Genomic DNA, 13,381 nt, shown 5'->3' with positions numbered 1-13,381 from the left:
TTTCCTCAGGACTATGAGCAACTACTTTGTGCAACTTTTGTCCGCTGCTTCGAAAGACTTGAATCTACGCAACACTCACAAAGTGCAAACCGGCAGCAAGAAGCTCGCTCCCTAATGCTATTTTGTTGCTGCATTTCATTGTCCCTGTGGTACACCTTCCTTTTCTAAACAAATATGTAACGGAGCTTTGCATCTGAAAGAGCCTGATGTCCGTTCCCGGAAATGATTAGACTGAGATACACAAGTATGTAGCTAATGCAAGATTCTAAAGGTCCTCAAGCGATGGCCGTTCCCCCGCCTGTGGACAGTCTTTATGCTAAGCTAGCTACTTGCTTCGGTATCTTGAGATGAGATCTGCTGAGCTGCTCTTTGCAGTTCAACCCTCCTCAGCTGGAACCCAACCTGCTGAGATGATTCTTGAATATTCTGCAGATCGAGCCTTATTATGATCAGTGCAGGTTGTCATGTCCATTTTGGTTTTGGCTGAAGATCTTATTCTCTCCCCTGGGCTCGGGAGAGTGGATGAGCCTGGGCTTGATGGGAACAGAACAGACTGTGCTCAGTGTGGATGAGTCATCGAGCAGTCCGAACGCACAAAGCACACAAACGGTAGCACGGTGCAGCAAAACCACAGGTCAGTGTGTGCACGTTATTTGTCTCTTGTCTATCTATGCATGTAAACGTATGATTTTGTCTTCAATCTTCATTTTGGGAAAAGCAAACCACTGACTCCAGTTTAGGGGAATTATTTTACACTCTATGCGTCGAGGAAAAACCCACCAGCCTTTTAAAACACACGTTTAATTTTTTTTATTAGAGCTTTAAACCAATTTCCTGTAACTATCCATACGTTTATATGGAACAAGAATGTTTATTCAGCTAAAAATAGCCACAGTCGTATGCTCACTCTCCCTTTACGTCGCCACCAACCAACCTCTTTCCAACACACACCAACGTTCCCCGTAGGCATTAGCTTGCCCTAAGAGTGTGAGAGGCTTTTCCACTGTAATGTAATAGTCTTATAGATTGTCTCTATTATTGACTAATATGGAAACTTCCATGCACGGAGCAAAAGCTCCTATCGCGCAGATGCTTGTGCATGTGGACCTATTTGGTGATAGAAAGAAGGAAGACGATCTCTCTCTCTGGATTTAATATTGTCTACCGCACTCTTCTCCATCTGCCGAGAGACATAAAGAGCTGTGAGGGGAAGGGGGTGATGTCATGCTTACAATCAATGCAGCAGGAGGCCTGCTGGATGTGATTCCTGCCAGATTTATTAGCGTCGTTGGCGGCGCGATCCTCTGGGGGTGAGCGCAAGCGGCAGCATGGGCGATAATGTGAACAAATCTCCTGTCCTCTCACATCTGTGCACTCCTCTCATAGAGGACAGTTAAATACATCAACAAGTGTGAGGACGAAACTGTAACATGCTGTCATAGGTATCTGGCTTCCTTGAGAGAATCACAAGTGCCGATGGAATATTGTAGCAGCAACTGGCCGTAAAATACAGTCCAACACGTAGAAAGGTAAATGGCTCTGTCACAGCCTCGCTTCAGGGTCTTAATTTCTCACTGGTTGTGAATTCCATGCCTTTTATAAATAAGAGATGAACTCATCAAATACTCCCGATCAGGCAGGAGTTTGGGCAGCTGTGGGGCCCTGCAACTCATTTGAGCTCACTGTTTCTCAGCATCTTGTGTCAAACCATCTGCCAGATGGCATTGAACTGCACGTTTAAATGGAATAGCAGTATGTGCATTGCACTGAGAGCATATGTCTGTGCGTCTGTATATCCTGGCGTGTACCAAACGACCATCGGTGCGTGCTGTAGGCGCGGTGTGTGTTTATAAAGCTCATCATGGGTGTGTATCCTCAATCTAAACACTGCGGCCAGGCAGGACCTCGCAAAGCTGCTAAGCACAAAATCTGCCTTGACACAAAATCATACCTGCCATGGCAAATCAGCTTCTTCGGCAAAAGGGGTTAAAAAAAAAAGAGAGAGAGAGAGAGAGAACGGTACAGATGACCAGGATGTTGAATATCATATTTGATGGGGGGAAAATACCAAATGAAAGGAAAGAAGAGGCGGGTGGGAGTGAGGGAGAGGAATGTTATGAGCATTGCCTCATAAGTGATCAATTCCAGCCAAAACTGGAAAAAAGATTATCCATAAAATATGTGCTTCATTCTAGCCTGCAAGGGTGCAGCATGCAGTATATGTATATGCAGTATATGTATATGCAGTATATGTGTGTTGGTGTAGCTACAACAAATATGGGCTATATGTACTATTGTAGCTATATGAGAGAGGATAAAGCAAAACTGGGGAGGGAGTTTTACAAATACATCATGACCGGAGGCTGACCAGCCCTGTGGTAAAAAAAAAAAAAAAGGTCCAGAGAGTATACAACTGCATCCTGTTGTGTCTTAGCCACAAGGATAACAAGAAGTCTGGTATCAGGAAAAGGGGATTTACACTAATGGAGCAGGAATACGGTGGTCAGGAGCTGCCGGCCGATGGCGATCATAATCTGCATACTTGTGTATCTCCTATTCGTGTCATTCTTCTCATGTACAGCGCTTGACCTTTCACAGCATCGTGTAGAATGAGCCACATGTCCTCTAGCATAATTGCCAGTGGGAGAGTGGCAGCAATGACCTAGGGCCGGTTGGTAAAAAGTTCTACACACATGCATAATACTCATATCCGATGTATGTATGCTGTTGTGTGCAAAGAAACAGCCACTTTGTCAGAGTCCGTAAATCCGAAAGCGTGACACAAAACATCCTGTTGGTTAAAAGATTAGCTTTATTTCCGTAAATATAGTTTGTGGGAACAAATATCCCCGCAGGCTTTCTGCAGGCTGTTCTCATTTGACTTCAATCCCGTGACACAGATGTCACGAAGCAATTAAAGTCATAAAAGATCAGGTTTTATTTTGTATGTAAAGAAGGATGTGACTGTTTGATGTAAAGATGATCTGAAGTAGCTTCCTGATCATATTATTTAGTACAGAGCATCTAAAGCCCTTATATCAGTTAGATAATTTCAACATGATACAGTGTTACTTTTAAAAGTCTTTGTCAACCAAACAATAAAGAGATCATATTGCTTTAAGGTTAAGTCGCCTTTTGGTGCTGCTGCAAAGAGACAAGTACATTTTGTATAGTGTATCTTAACCCTGGGAGGGGTAATAGTGGTCTATTACAGTGGAGTTGAGCCGCCGGGTGAGACGATGCTTTTCTTCCTGGTCTACCAGGAGACATCAACCGGGTCGATCGTACAACAGGGATTGATGACATCATGCATTCTCTCTACAGGGCACACACACGAACCCAAAAACCCCTCCTGGTCCACCCTCACCACAGACAAATGGCGTCAAAAAGTCCAGTGAGTAGGGGCGGGTCGAGAACTCCATTGACCTACAGCACAGACATAATAAACAAAGTGCTATTTGACGAGACTCCACAACAGCTCTCGCACTCACAGACAGGCCTACTATCACTTTCCAGCGAACATACTACACCACAAGCTGCATCTGTTTCTGAGTCACAATGGAAGGCTGTCCCAGCCCCCAGTCGAACCGTCTCGCCAGTTCAATGGGCCTCTTGTATCTGCAGAGACAAACAGCCCATGCTGGCGCAGAGACAACGTGGGCACGAGGGAAAAGCATGGGCAAATACGCGGCTCGTCTCGTGACCCAGCACAATGAGGATGCTTGAAAATGGGGAAAAAAAAAACCTGATGGATGAAAGTCTAGCGTGAAAGACTTGCAGCAACGGAAGAGAACGCCAAATGGAGGAGGCAAACAATGCATCCGCTTGCGTGAGGCACATGCTAGCGGTGCAAAATGGCCGACTGTTTATGATGCAAATCATTGAGTTTCACAAGTTACCACAGCAGCGTCATGAGACATGAGATGGTGCCTGTTGTGCTTGCATATCCTGGGGCGCGTGCTGGGGAACAAAAACACTCCAGGGACAGCGAGTCTGTTGGAAAAACACGCAACTCAAGAAGGACTTGTCTCTAAATCAACACGAGGAGAACAATGGCAGCAGACGCTCTCCGTGTGTCATTACAGGTTTGCCCGATGATCTCTGCACTACTGATGATTGCGTTTGAATGTTTGCATTAAAACTTGGGATATGCTGGTGTGTGTGTGTGTGTGTGTGTGTGTGTGTGTGTGTGACTGATAAGCATACCCAGACCTCTGACTGCCTTCACTAGATTCTTGCTGCATCACACAAACACAAAAACATGTAGGATAAACACTCATGTTGCCTGCAAAGGCATTGCCGCGTACGTAAACGCTCCTGAGCCGGTCCAAACGTCCCCCTTTTGGCCACGCTCTTAATAAGCAAGGCCGGTTTGGCCATGCTAATTCAAAACCCCATGGGTAGGTAGGTAGGTAGATGGGAAATCTTGGACAATGATGAAGTCATACTTTCCTGTGCTTCTGTATGCTAATGAGAGGCTTTATATGGATGGGTTTTCGGGGGATTTATAATTACAGGGCTGTGGAGGCGGGCTAAGGACCTGTAATGAGCCATGCAGCCTGGTAGGTCCTCTGATTGGAGCGCTAGAGGCTAAATGGACCCTGTGGGTTCTAATTTACTATGTGTGAGTGCAGCGATGTCAGTTTGTAGAGGTATTTTGGGGGAGTGCGCTCGGTTTTTATGTGCGATGACAACATAGCAACAGCCTGGAGCTTGCAGGGTTCTCATTTGCATGATATTAGTATGTGTGTCCAAAAGACGGAGGTTTATGAGATGGGAAGATTTAATTCCTCCGCCATGAGGAATGATGGTCAGTCCTAAAAGTGACCGTGACTCATCACTTGCCTGGAAGAGTTCCAATTAAATACTACATATTATATACCCATTTAAAAAAAAAAAAAAATCCACATGTTTTTGACCAAACATGAGACGCTCGAAATTCAGCTGTGAAGTGAGACAGACGGCAGACACGGATCGGGAACACTGGACCCTATTCACCGCCGGGACGTTCACAGTGGCTTGTGATTTGGCCTTTTAACATCTGTTGCAGACTCGCTGACCTTTTGCACTGCAAAGAAAGTTCTGCAGAAAGCTGCCGGGCTGCTTGTTTGGCCGGAACAGGATTTTTCCATCCACAAATTTACAGTCAGCAAATAATCCCTGACAGTTGTTAGGGATTATTTTCGTGATTGCTGTTTTCAAAGCAACTACTTCTCCAACCTAATTTCTGTCTTTTCCGTTTCCCTTTTAGTGTCGCTATCATGTCAACCTTTGGAGATTCCACTTCCCAAATCTGGACCCAATGCTCCTATGCTCGTCAGGAATAAAAAAAAATGTACAATGATAAATCCCCTAGATTCAGATAATGATCTAGATCAGGATCCAGATAGTCAACATAGTGAAGGGCGCTTTGAGATATCATGTGGACAAAGCAAGAACGAATCTCACAGCAGGAGGTAAGAACTAGGAGGTGTTCTTCCACGCATGAAGAAGAAGGAGCAGAAATTCTACGCACAGAAAATCAAAAAGCTCTGCTGCCCAAGAGAAAGTTGGCCAGCAGCTCCCTGGTGATGATGGAATACTTCACGCATTTCCTTTCATGCAAATAATAAAGAACAATGTGCCTCTTGATCTCAAGTATAACTAGAAATATACCGATGACGCATGATGAGTGGAGAAATTCAAAATGTCTTGAAATGATTGAAGATGTCTTGAGGAAGGGCAGAGAGCGACGGCGTGGGATTGTAAACTGCCACCTCTTGTTAGGGGAATGTTCTAACCATGATTAATTGCCCCCTCTGAGTAACAGTCCCCAGTAACGGAGACGTTTGTTTCATCATACTGTTCATGTGTGTTATCAGTGTGTGCTCGCAAGCGATATGCGAGTGTGTGTCCTGTGTCATCCATCCTTCCCTAGTGAACGCTTTCATGCCGTTAAAAGATGGCTAGACTGCCTCCATTAGTGTAACGGGATCAGACCATTAAGACCCTTCGAGACGGACTACACACATGCATATATGCAGCCAGACGGTATCAAGAGGGTGCACGCACCCACACACACACAATCGCACATGCACTGCTCCTACCTACTGGAAACCAAAACCATTTTTTCTCACTGAGCCAAAGTGAGCAGTCAGTTTTTCTGTGTAGAATGAAATTGGACGATTGGAGGGGAAAGAGGATGAAATCATTGCGACAGCAAGCATCCACCTCTGCAGCTCGCTATTTGGCAGGAAGTTAAGGGGCTGGAAGAGCAGCAGGAATGGTCTCCTGATTTTTTCCTGCAGGTTTTTCCCCCAACCTGAGGCAGTGCTTACCAAACGCCGCATCTCTTCCAGCAAGCTATAATTACCGCCAATCGGAGGCAGATTACTGGAGATGGGAAGAAAGGGGGGGGGGGGGGCAGCACAGCAGCAAGGGTTTCCAACTATGGTTGAGAATACGATACTGAGGTCATGTAAGAAAGGCGAGTGGAGCTTGACTCCTCGCGCTTTCCCCTGCAGAAATGGAGGAGATTTTGTCCTTCACCGCTACTGCTGTTAGCATTTTGCAGAAGATTGTTGATGCTGGTAAAATTACATTTGCAATCTGAAAAGCACTTTAATCGGTCTGACAAAAAACGAACATAGAACAAAGAGGCCCAAAGTTATCCGTCTCCGCCGTCCTCTCGTAATGCTGTTGGATTGAATTTGGGGATGTGATGAGCACCGTTCCTTGTGTTTGGTCCTCTAGGCATGGACAGGCGGGGCCAAATGGGCTGCGGGCCATATTTGGACAGCTTTGGGCCAAACGGTGTTGTATTTCCAGGAGGCTCTTGTAACATGGGGGGGGGGGGGGGGGGTGCGTTCGCAGCGAGGGGCAGAGATCAGAGATGTTATGAAAAATGATCTGACAGGGATCGGGGCGGTTCAGAAAGGAAACGCGTATGGCTCCGTGGGCGCGGATACACATCGCCAATCATGTGGGTAGCGAAACCCAAACACAGGCTGACACGCGCAGGTCAAACACACACACACACACACACACACACACGGCTCACGCAAAGCCTCACAACATTTGGAACCGGTTTGGCCGCCCAACCACCTTAACGGCGTGTTTTTGTTGTCAGCTCCCACTCCCCCCCCCATCATCTTCCACTCCCTCTGGAACACATTCTGTCACTCTCACAATAACAAGATGTGTTTTTTTTTGCCTGAGTGAGTGTTGCGGGCCCCTCCCCTGTTCACCTATCAGCAGGTATTTCTGGATTCCCATTGGCTGACTGGCTGTTGACACCCTCTCCAGGTTCAGCGACCTGAAATCCAACTGTTACTCTAAAAGCACCAAACAAACCGAAGTGAGTCAGAGGAACGTGAGACCCGGTGACTAAACACTGTGTACAGTGCAGCTTGCGTGCTCAGACACCCACATGTGCGCTGAATGCACGGATGGAATCCTTCGTCTTCTGTTCTGTGTGACTCGGCCTCCTGCGTCGCACGGATGCACTTCGGCTTTCACACGAACATTTCAATAAAACTTAAAGACTACGGAGGTGTGAGGCTCTGTTGACACGCGAAAGCCCCTAAAGGGTTGATAAGTTATAGCTTTACCAAGTTTTGCATGGGGGGAGGGGTGTATTTGTGTGTGTGTGTGTCAGCGCATACTATGAGGCGTAGGTGTAGGCTAAAGCTACACACCTGTATCCTTTTTATGGAAGCAATAACACGCAGCAGACAGCCCCGCGTTTGTGCAGCGAGGGGAAACTGTGAAATATAGCGTCACCTAGAATGTATATACGGCCGGCTTGGCCGGGTCTCAAAGCGCGCAAAGCCCCTAAATGGTAAAAGCAACATGGCCGCCATTAGCGGATTGTGTTTTCTCAGGTTTGCTGTGCAGCTCTGAGGTCTTTCCAGTCAAAACAACTCCAGGGTGGAAACCGTTTAAGCCAAGTCAGCTGGGAAATTGTTTTCACAAAAAATAAAACCGCCAAGTAAATGATGCTTTATAAATAAATGTATACTGTAGTGCAAACAATACAACACAAAGTCTCACATGTTTGGACTAGTCTGCGTGAGAGTTATCAGATCTTTGGGCCTCCACCCTTACAATAAGCGGTTGGAAGACAATATCGATAACTTCTGTCACAAAGAAGACACGAGTGCAATAATAGGAAATCCCTGCAGTGTATCGGACTCGTCAGCAAGAATCACGTTCCTTCAAGCGCTACATTGTTGTCACCACGGTAACGGATCTGCATCGTGCCACATTAAGCAATGACAAATAATTCCTTGACCCTGGAAGCCCGTCTCTCGCTTCCTCTGTATAGAAATATTCATGGTTTAAAGGTTGCAGTAAAACGTACAAATGAGGAATGTGAAGGGTTAATGAATGCAATATGCTCATAACGTTGCTACAGTGAATAACATACACGTTAATATTTCCTATCTATATACATATGGATGTCATATATATATATATATATATATATATATATATATATATATATATATATATTTACTATAGTAGACGTGTCTTTCAGTCTATTTCCACCAGATGTTAGCGGCAGGTTTGCCGTAATTCATGGGCGATCTTGCAAGGATGTTAATGCAGATTCTGCAGATTCCAGGAACCTTCGTGCCACGTTTCGAGCAAGGCTCTGGAAAGTAGCTTTGGCTGCATTTCATGCTATTATATAATATTCTTGTCTCTCTAGAAATGAACAGCTTTGCAGTCTTTAACTCTGAGCCTCCAGCGCGATCGTTCTCCATCCAAAAACACTTTTATCGGGAGCTGATATGATCAGGGGTTAAGAAATGCAATCGGGCCCGAAACACCTTCGTGGCTGGGAAAGCGAAACGCACACATGCTGGTTTTATGGCGTGTTGCATTTAAGTGCATGTCGTGCAGCGCAGTTGTTAAACATGCAAGTCGATGCAGTGAGATTTATAAGATTGCTGCACTCATGGGAAAAGTCCTGACGGTGTGATAGCAGCTGGCGTAAGTCGGGCCCTGTGAGTAAACATATAATCATTTTGATGAGTGTTATGCCACGTGTGATGTATAACAGTGTAATAACTCTTCATAAAGTCACAACAGTAATTCCCTCACAGGCTACATAGTCAGTGGAGGAATAAGTAGTAGAATCGCAGTTTTGATGCAGCTGCACCTAAATTTATTATGTATATATTTTATGATTTATTTATTTTTTACCTTCCAACTCAAATGTGCAGTTTTATTTTTCTCAAAATCAGACATGCGTATTTTCCCTCAAGAATATAAACGGAACCAACAGAACTTTGCCGGTTCTCCACGAGTCACCAAAGGCATTTTAAAAGTTAACAGCATGGCATCCTTTTAAGAAATCACCTGAGAACAGTTTCTGGTGTTGTTAAAAGTTAATAAGCAGCAAAGAAATGCGGCTTGTTATTTTTACATGACACAAACCACCTGGGCTAATTTGCAAATAAATACAGTACAGTGCTTGCATTCTTCCATCCCTTGAGCGCAGCTTGAAGTGTGATGTGGTTCCATTACATTCAGGAAAAGTCCGACATCTCTCGGGGTCTGCCTGTTCAGAACCCGGCTCGCACCCCAAAACCCCAAAATGTTTGAAATGAAATCGCAAATGTGCATAAAATTTCAGTTTCTGCTCTTCTTAAAAGGGTGGATTTGCTAATTCTGCAATGATGTAACATTAAAGTTCATGCATCTCCAGAACAAGTGGAAGAAAACGCAATGAAATGAAATCGGTTCAGCCTTTAGTATTGCGGCGCAGCGTCGAGTTGGATGACGCCCTGTAAACGCGGTGCATTGCTAATGGGAAGGCGTTGTGGTTGCAAAATGTCGTCTGTACTGTAGACACACTGCTGCATAATGAATGCTGCACACTTTGTGGTCCCTTTTAATAACGTTCTTCCAGACCACCTCCACGTGCTTTAGTAAAATCTGCATGATCTCACTCACGAACTCGTGGAAGATATCATGTGAAAAAAGATGCACAAATTATTACTTTTCAAAAAGTATTTATTGCCAGTAAAACTTTGCTTGATATTCCTTTTCTGTTTAACGCATGTCAGGGAATTAAAACAAGTTAAAAACATTACAACAGCATGCACCACATTCCTTTTTATTCACGATGTTGCACAGTTTGAAAATCGCCTATAAGGAATCCAAATAAAATTCAAGCATTGGCGTCAACACAAGGTGCAAATATTATCGCCATAATAGCCGCAGTAAACATTTCCACAGTTTGTACCTAATAAATATGAAGGATAGGCGTTATTATTATATGCTGGGGGAGAAGCCCAGCGCTCAGACCGGGTTGTGCTTTCCACTCGTCCAGTTTGGCACATCTGAAACGGGATCCGTTTACCGGCAGCGGCGTGATCGGCCTCGACCTCCCGATCCTGAGCTCCGAGCGGAGGAAAATCAGAAGGACGACGATGAAAGAGGCCTTTGTTTTACAGACAAGACCAGAGGGGCGGCATGGGTGCTTTGTGTATGCGCCATGCCGGCCATTAGTGAAGGTGAAAAGGTTAGCGCTGGTTCACATGACACGGTGTACACACTGGATGAAGATTTCAGAACAACAACAAAAAAAAGGGTCTTCTTGGGAGAATATCTGCTGTCAAATAACAAAGAAGCTGGTCGCCACACGCTGCACGAGTGTGTTTAGGCTCTTTGCCTCTGTGCAAACTGTTTGATCAACTCTGTGTGTGTGTGTGTGTGTGTGTGCGTCTATCCATTCAGAAATGCACATATGGATTGAAACGATGCATGTGATAGGCTATTGATCTTATGGCCTGCATTGTGTTTGTCTGTGCTGAGGTCAGCAGAAAGTTCCCACAGACCCACGGAGTGTAAACACAGCTGTCTGACCAGTGTGTGTGTGTGTGTGTGTGTGTGTGTGTGTGTGCAGAGGCAATTATAGGACTCTGGGACGGAAAGCAAGGGCAGTGAGGTCACTGCTCGGACTGATGGAGGAGGAGGATGCTGCATCGTTGTAGAGCGGCTTCTGTTTCGTTGCTGCCTTTGTGCTCGCTCCGTGTGAGTTAGAGCTCTTAGAGCTTATTTATGCTCAGTATCAGATGGATTTAAATGCAGACGGATCTTTCCGCCTGTCCTCGACCTTCAATTCTATCTTACTTGTGCACGTTCTCTGGAAGCTTCCAGATTGGGAGGGCACACTTCATTTGAGCCGAATTTAGGGTGCGCCTAGAGATGGGTCTGAGTTTGCTCCCCAAAAACGAACTCTGTTTGGCATAAATGGGATTCCCACACAGCCCAGAGGCCGAAAACAGGATGCGAAGCGCCCTCTCCTCGCTGGGCATCTTTGTCTGTGTGCGCGAGGATTTCCTGCCACTGTTCAGACTCCTGTCAACGTTTAACTCTTTGACTTCTCGGATGGTGTAAATGGGGGGGGGGGGGGGGGGTTAAGGAAATTAGAGATTGTGGGAAAGGCTTGAAGGAGTCAAAGGGTTAATGTGCAGTGCTGGGTGTAAACAACAGGGTTCGGGTCTGTTAGGGGTCCAGATCAGATAAGATGCGAAGGGGGGGGGGGGGGGTTGCAGCCCACAGACAGAAGAACTCCCAGATAAGTGTTGTTGTCATGGTCTAAGTGAGCATCAGAGGGAACTTGAAGGTTTCTAGAGAAAGGAACGGTGGAAGTATAAATGAGTTTGAGACGTGCACAGGGGGGGGGGGGGGGAGAGGGGGGGTTCTAGAATCCTGAAAAGCTTCTCTCAGGATTAACAACATATGATGGACTCCTTCTGAGAAAAGGTGCAGAGAAACAAAAATAATGATTCCGTCTGTCCATATGTCCACGATCAAGATGCTGAAACATGTTTAGTCCCGACAAAGGTCACGATGTGAACCAGTTTGGGTTCTTGGGTTCAAAGCGTTTGCGTGTCTTTTGGAGTTCGGTATGTCCGTTTGAGGTCAGAACTCAGAACTGATGTCGGTTGCGGGAGCGTTTTTTGATCTCTGGTGGAGGTTAGGGTGCAAATAGCTGGTCTGTGGTCAGCAATGACGGGTAGCGTGTTAGCGTGTTAGCGTGTTAGCGTCACAGTCACTGTCAGATTCCAGTCAGGTAGCAGGAAAATGTATTTTTCATCACAGAGCCTCGCAGTGAGAAGACCGGTTGTTTCGATGCTTGTCTTGGAGCATTAGCGTCACGGGGTGAAAGGTCAGGGGTCAGAGGTCGTGCAGAGGCCGCAGAAACTTGTCGGGCTCCCCAGAGCATCTTTGTTTTGCGGGACAGATTTACTGATTAGAAAGGAGGAGATTCAGGAGAGCATGCTACCCAAATAGTCCCGCTTGCCTTCAAGCTTGGGAGTTTATTGGATGGAAATGTCCTCTATTTGTGCAGTAACGCATCACATGGCGTGTCTTATATAAGACGAGCTAAAGACGATTCCCTCCCACAGTTCGTCTCTCAGCGTGGAAGCAGCTCAAAGTGCGGTTCAGCCCACACAAACGCCAACGGACATACTTTTGAGGGCATCGTGAGCACATATATACGTCTTGAGTGCACGCAGACACAATAACTTATTGATATGCAAGGCCAACATATCGGGCCACACGCCACAACGCCAGACGTGACAGACTGCACACTGATGTGAGGGCAAACAGGCGCCCTCTCGCATAAACACAAACCGAGATATTACATTTCATAAGGATGTCAAGATAGAGTTTGTGCAGCTGCAAGCATGCTAGAGTGTGACTTAAATCATAGAGCTGATGTCTTTGAAGTGACTATGCAGGAGAAATGCAGACAGCTCAATGAACCGAGCAGCTGCCCTGCGGTCAGGTGGCCACCAGGGTGTCCCAAAGAGCGCCTGAAAATGTACACTTCTGAACTGTACAGGTCTCTGGAATAATCGTGCTGTTTGCCCTCGTGTAGTATTCTTTTGTAATACACACAAGCCTCTCAACAGGGCCCACGGAGAATCAAAACAGTCAACACGTTGGCTTGGATGGATGAAGCGGTGGCGCCCTCTGTCGGCCAACTCACTCACAGCTGTTCTGTGAAAACTGTTTCCCCCTCTTCCAGATTTGCTCATTTGTCGTGTCACACGTAAATGTTTCAGATTGTAAACAGATGTTAATATTAAACCAAAAACAGAAGGTAGAAAGTCATTTTAAAATGACTTTCTACTTGTCATCTAACATGTAAAAACTATATATATATCAGATAGACAAATAAGATTTAATCCACACATTCATTCTCACTTATTTTATTTAAGAAATTATATTATTATTTCAGTGTTTATTAAATTAGGACCTTTCAAAATCTACCCCCCCCCCCCCCCCTCAACACATATTTACAAATTTCACAGTGAATACGGTACATTTGGTTATAATTTGTTTCTGAAAAAAACCCTATTAATGATCATTTTCT

The sequence above is a fragment of the Brachionichthys hirsutus genome, chromosome 22 (genome assembly GCF_040956055.1).
Source record: "Brachionichthys hirsutus isolate HB-005 chromosome 22, CSIRO-AGI_Bhir_v1, whole genome shotgun sequence".
Classification (NCBI taxonomy): Eukaryota; Metazoa; Chordata; class Actinopteri; order Lophiiformes; family Brachionichthyidae; genus Brachionichthys; species Brachionichthys hirsutus.
Note: the sequence above shows the minus strand (reverse complement) of the source record.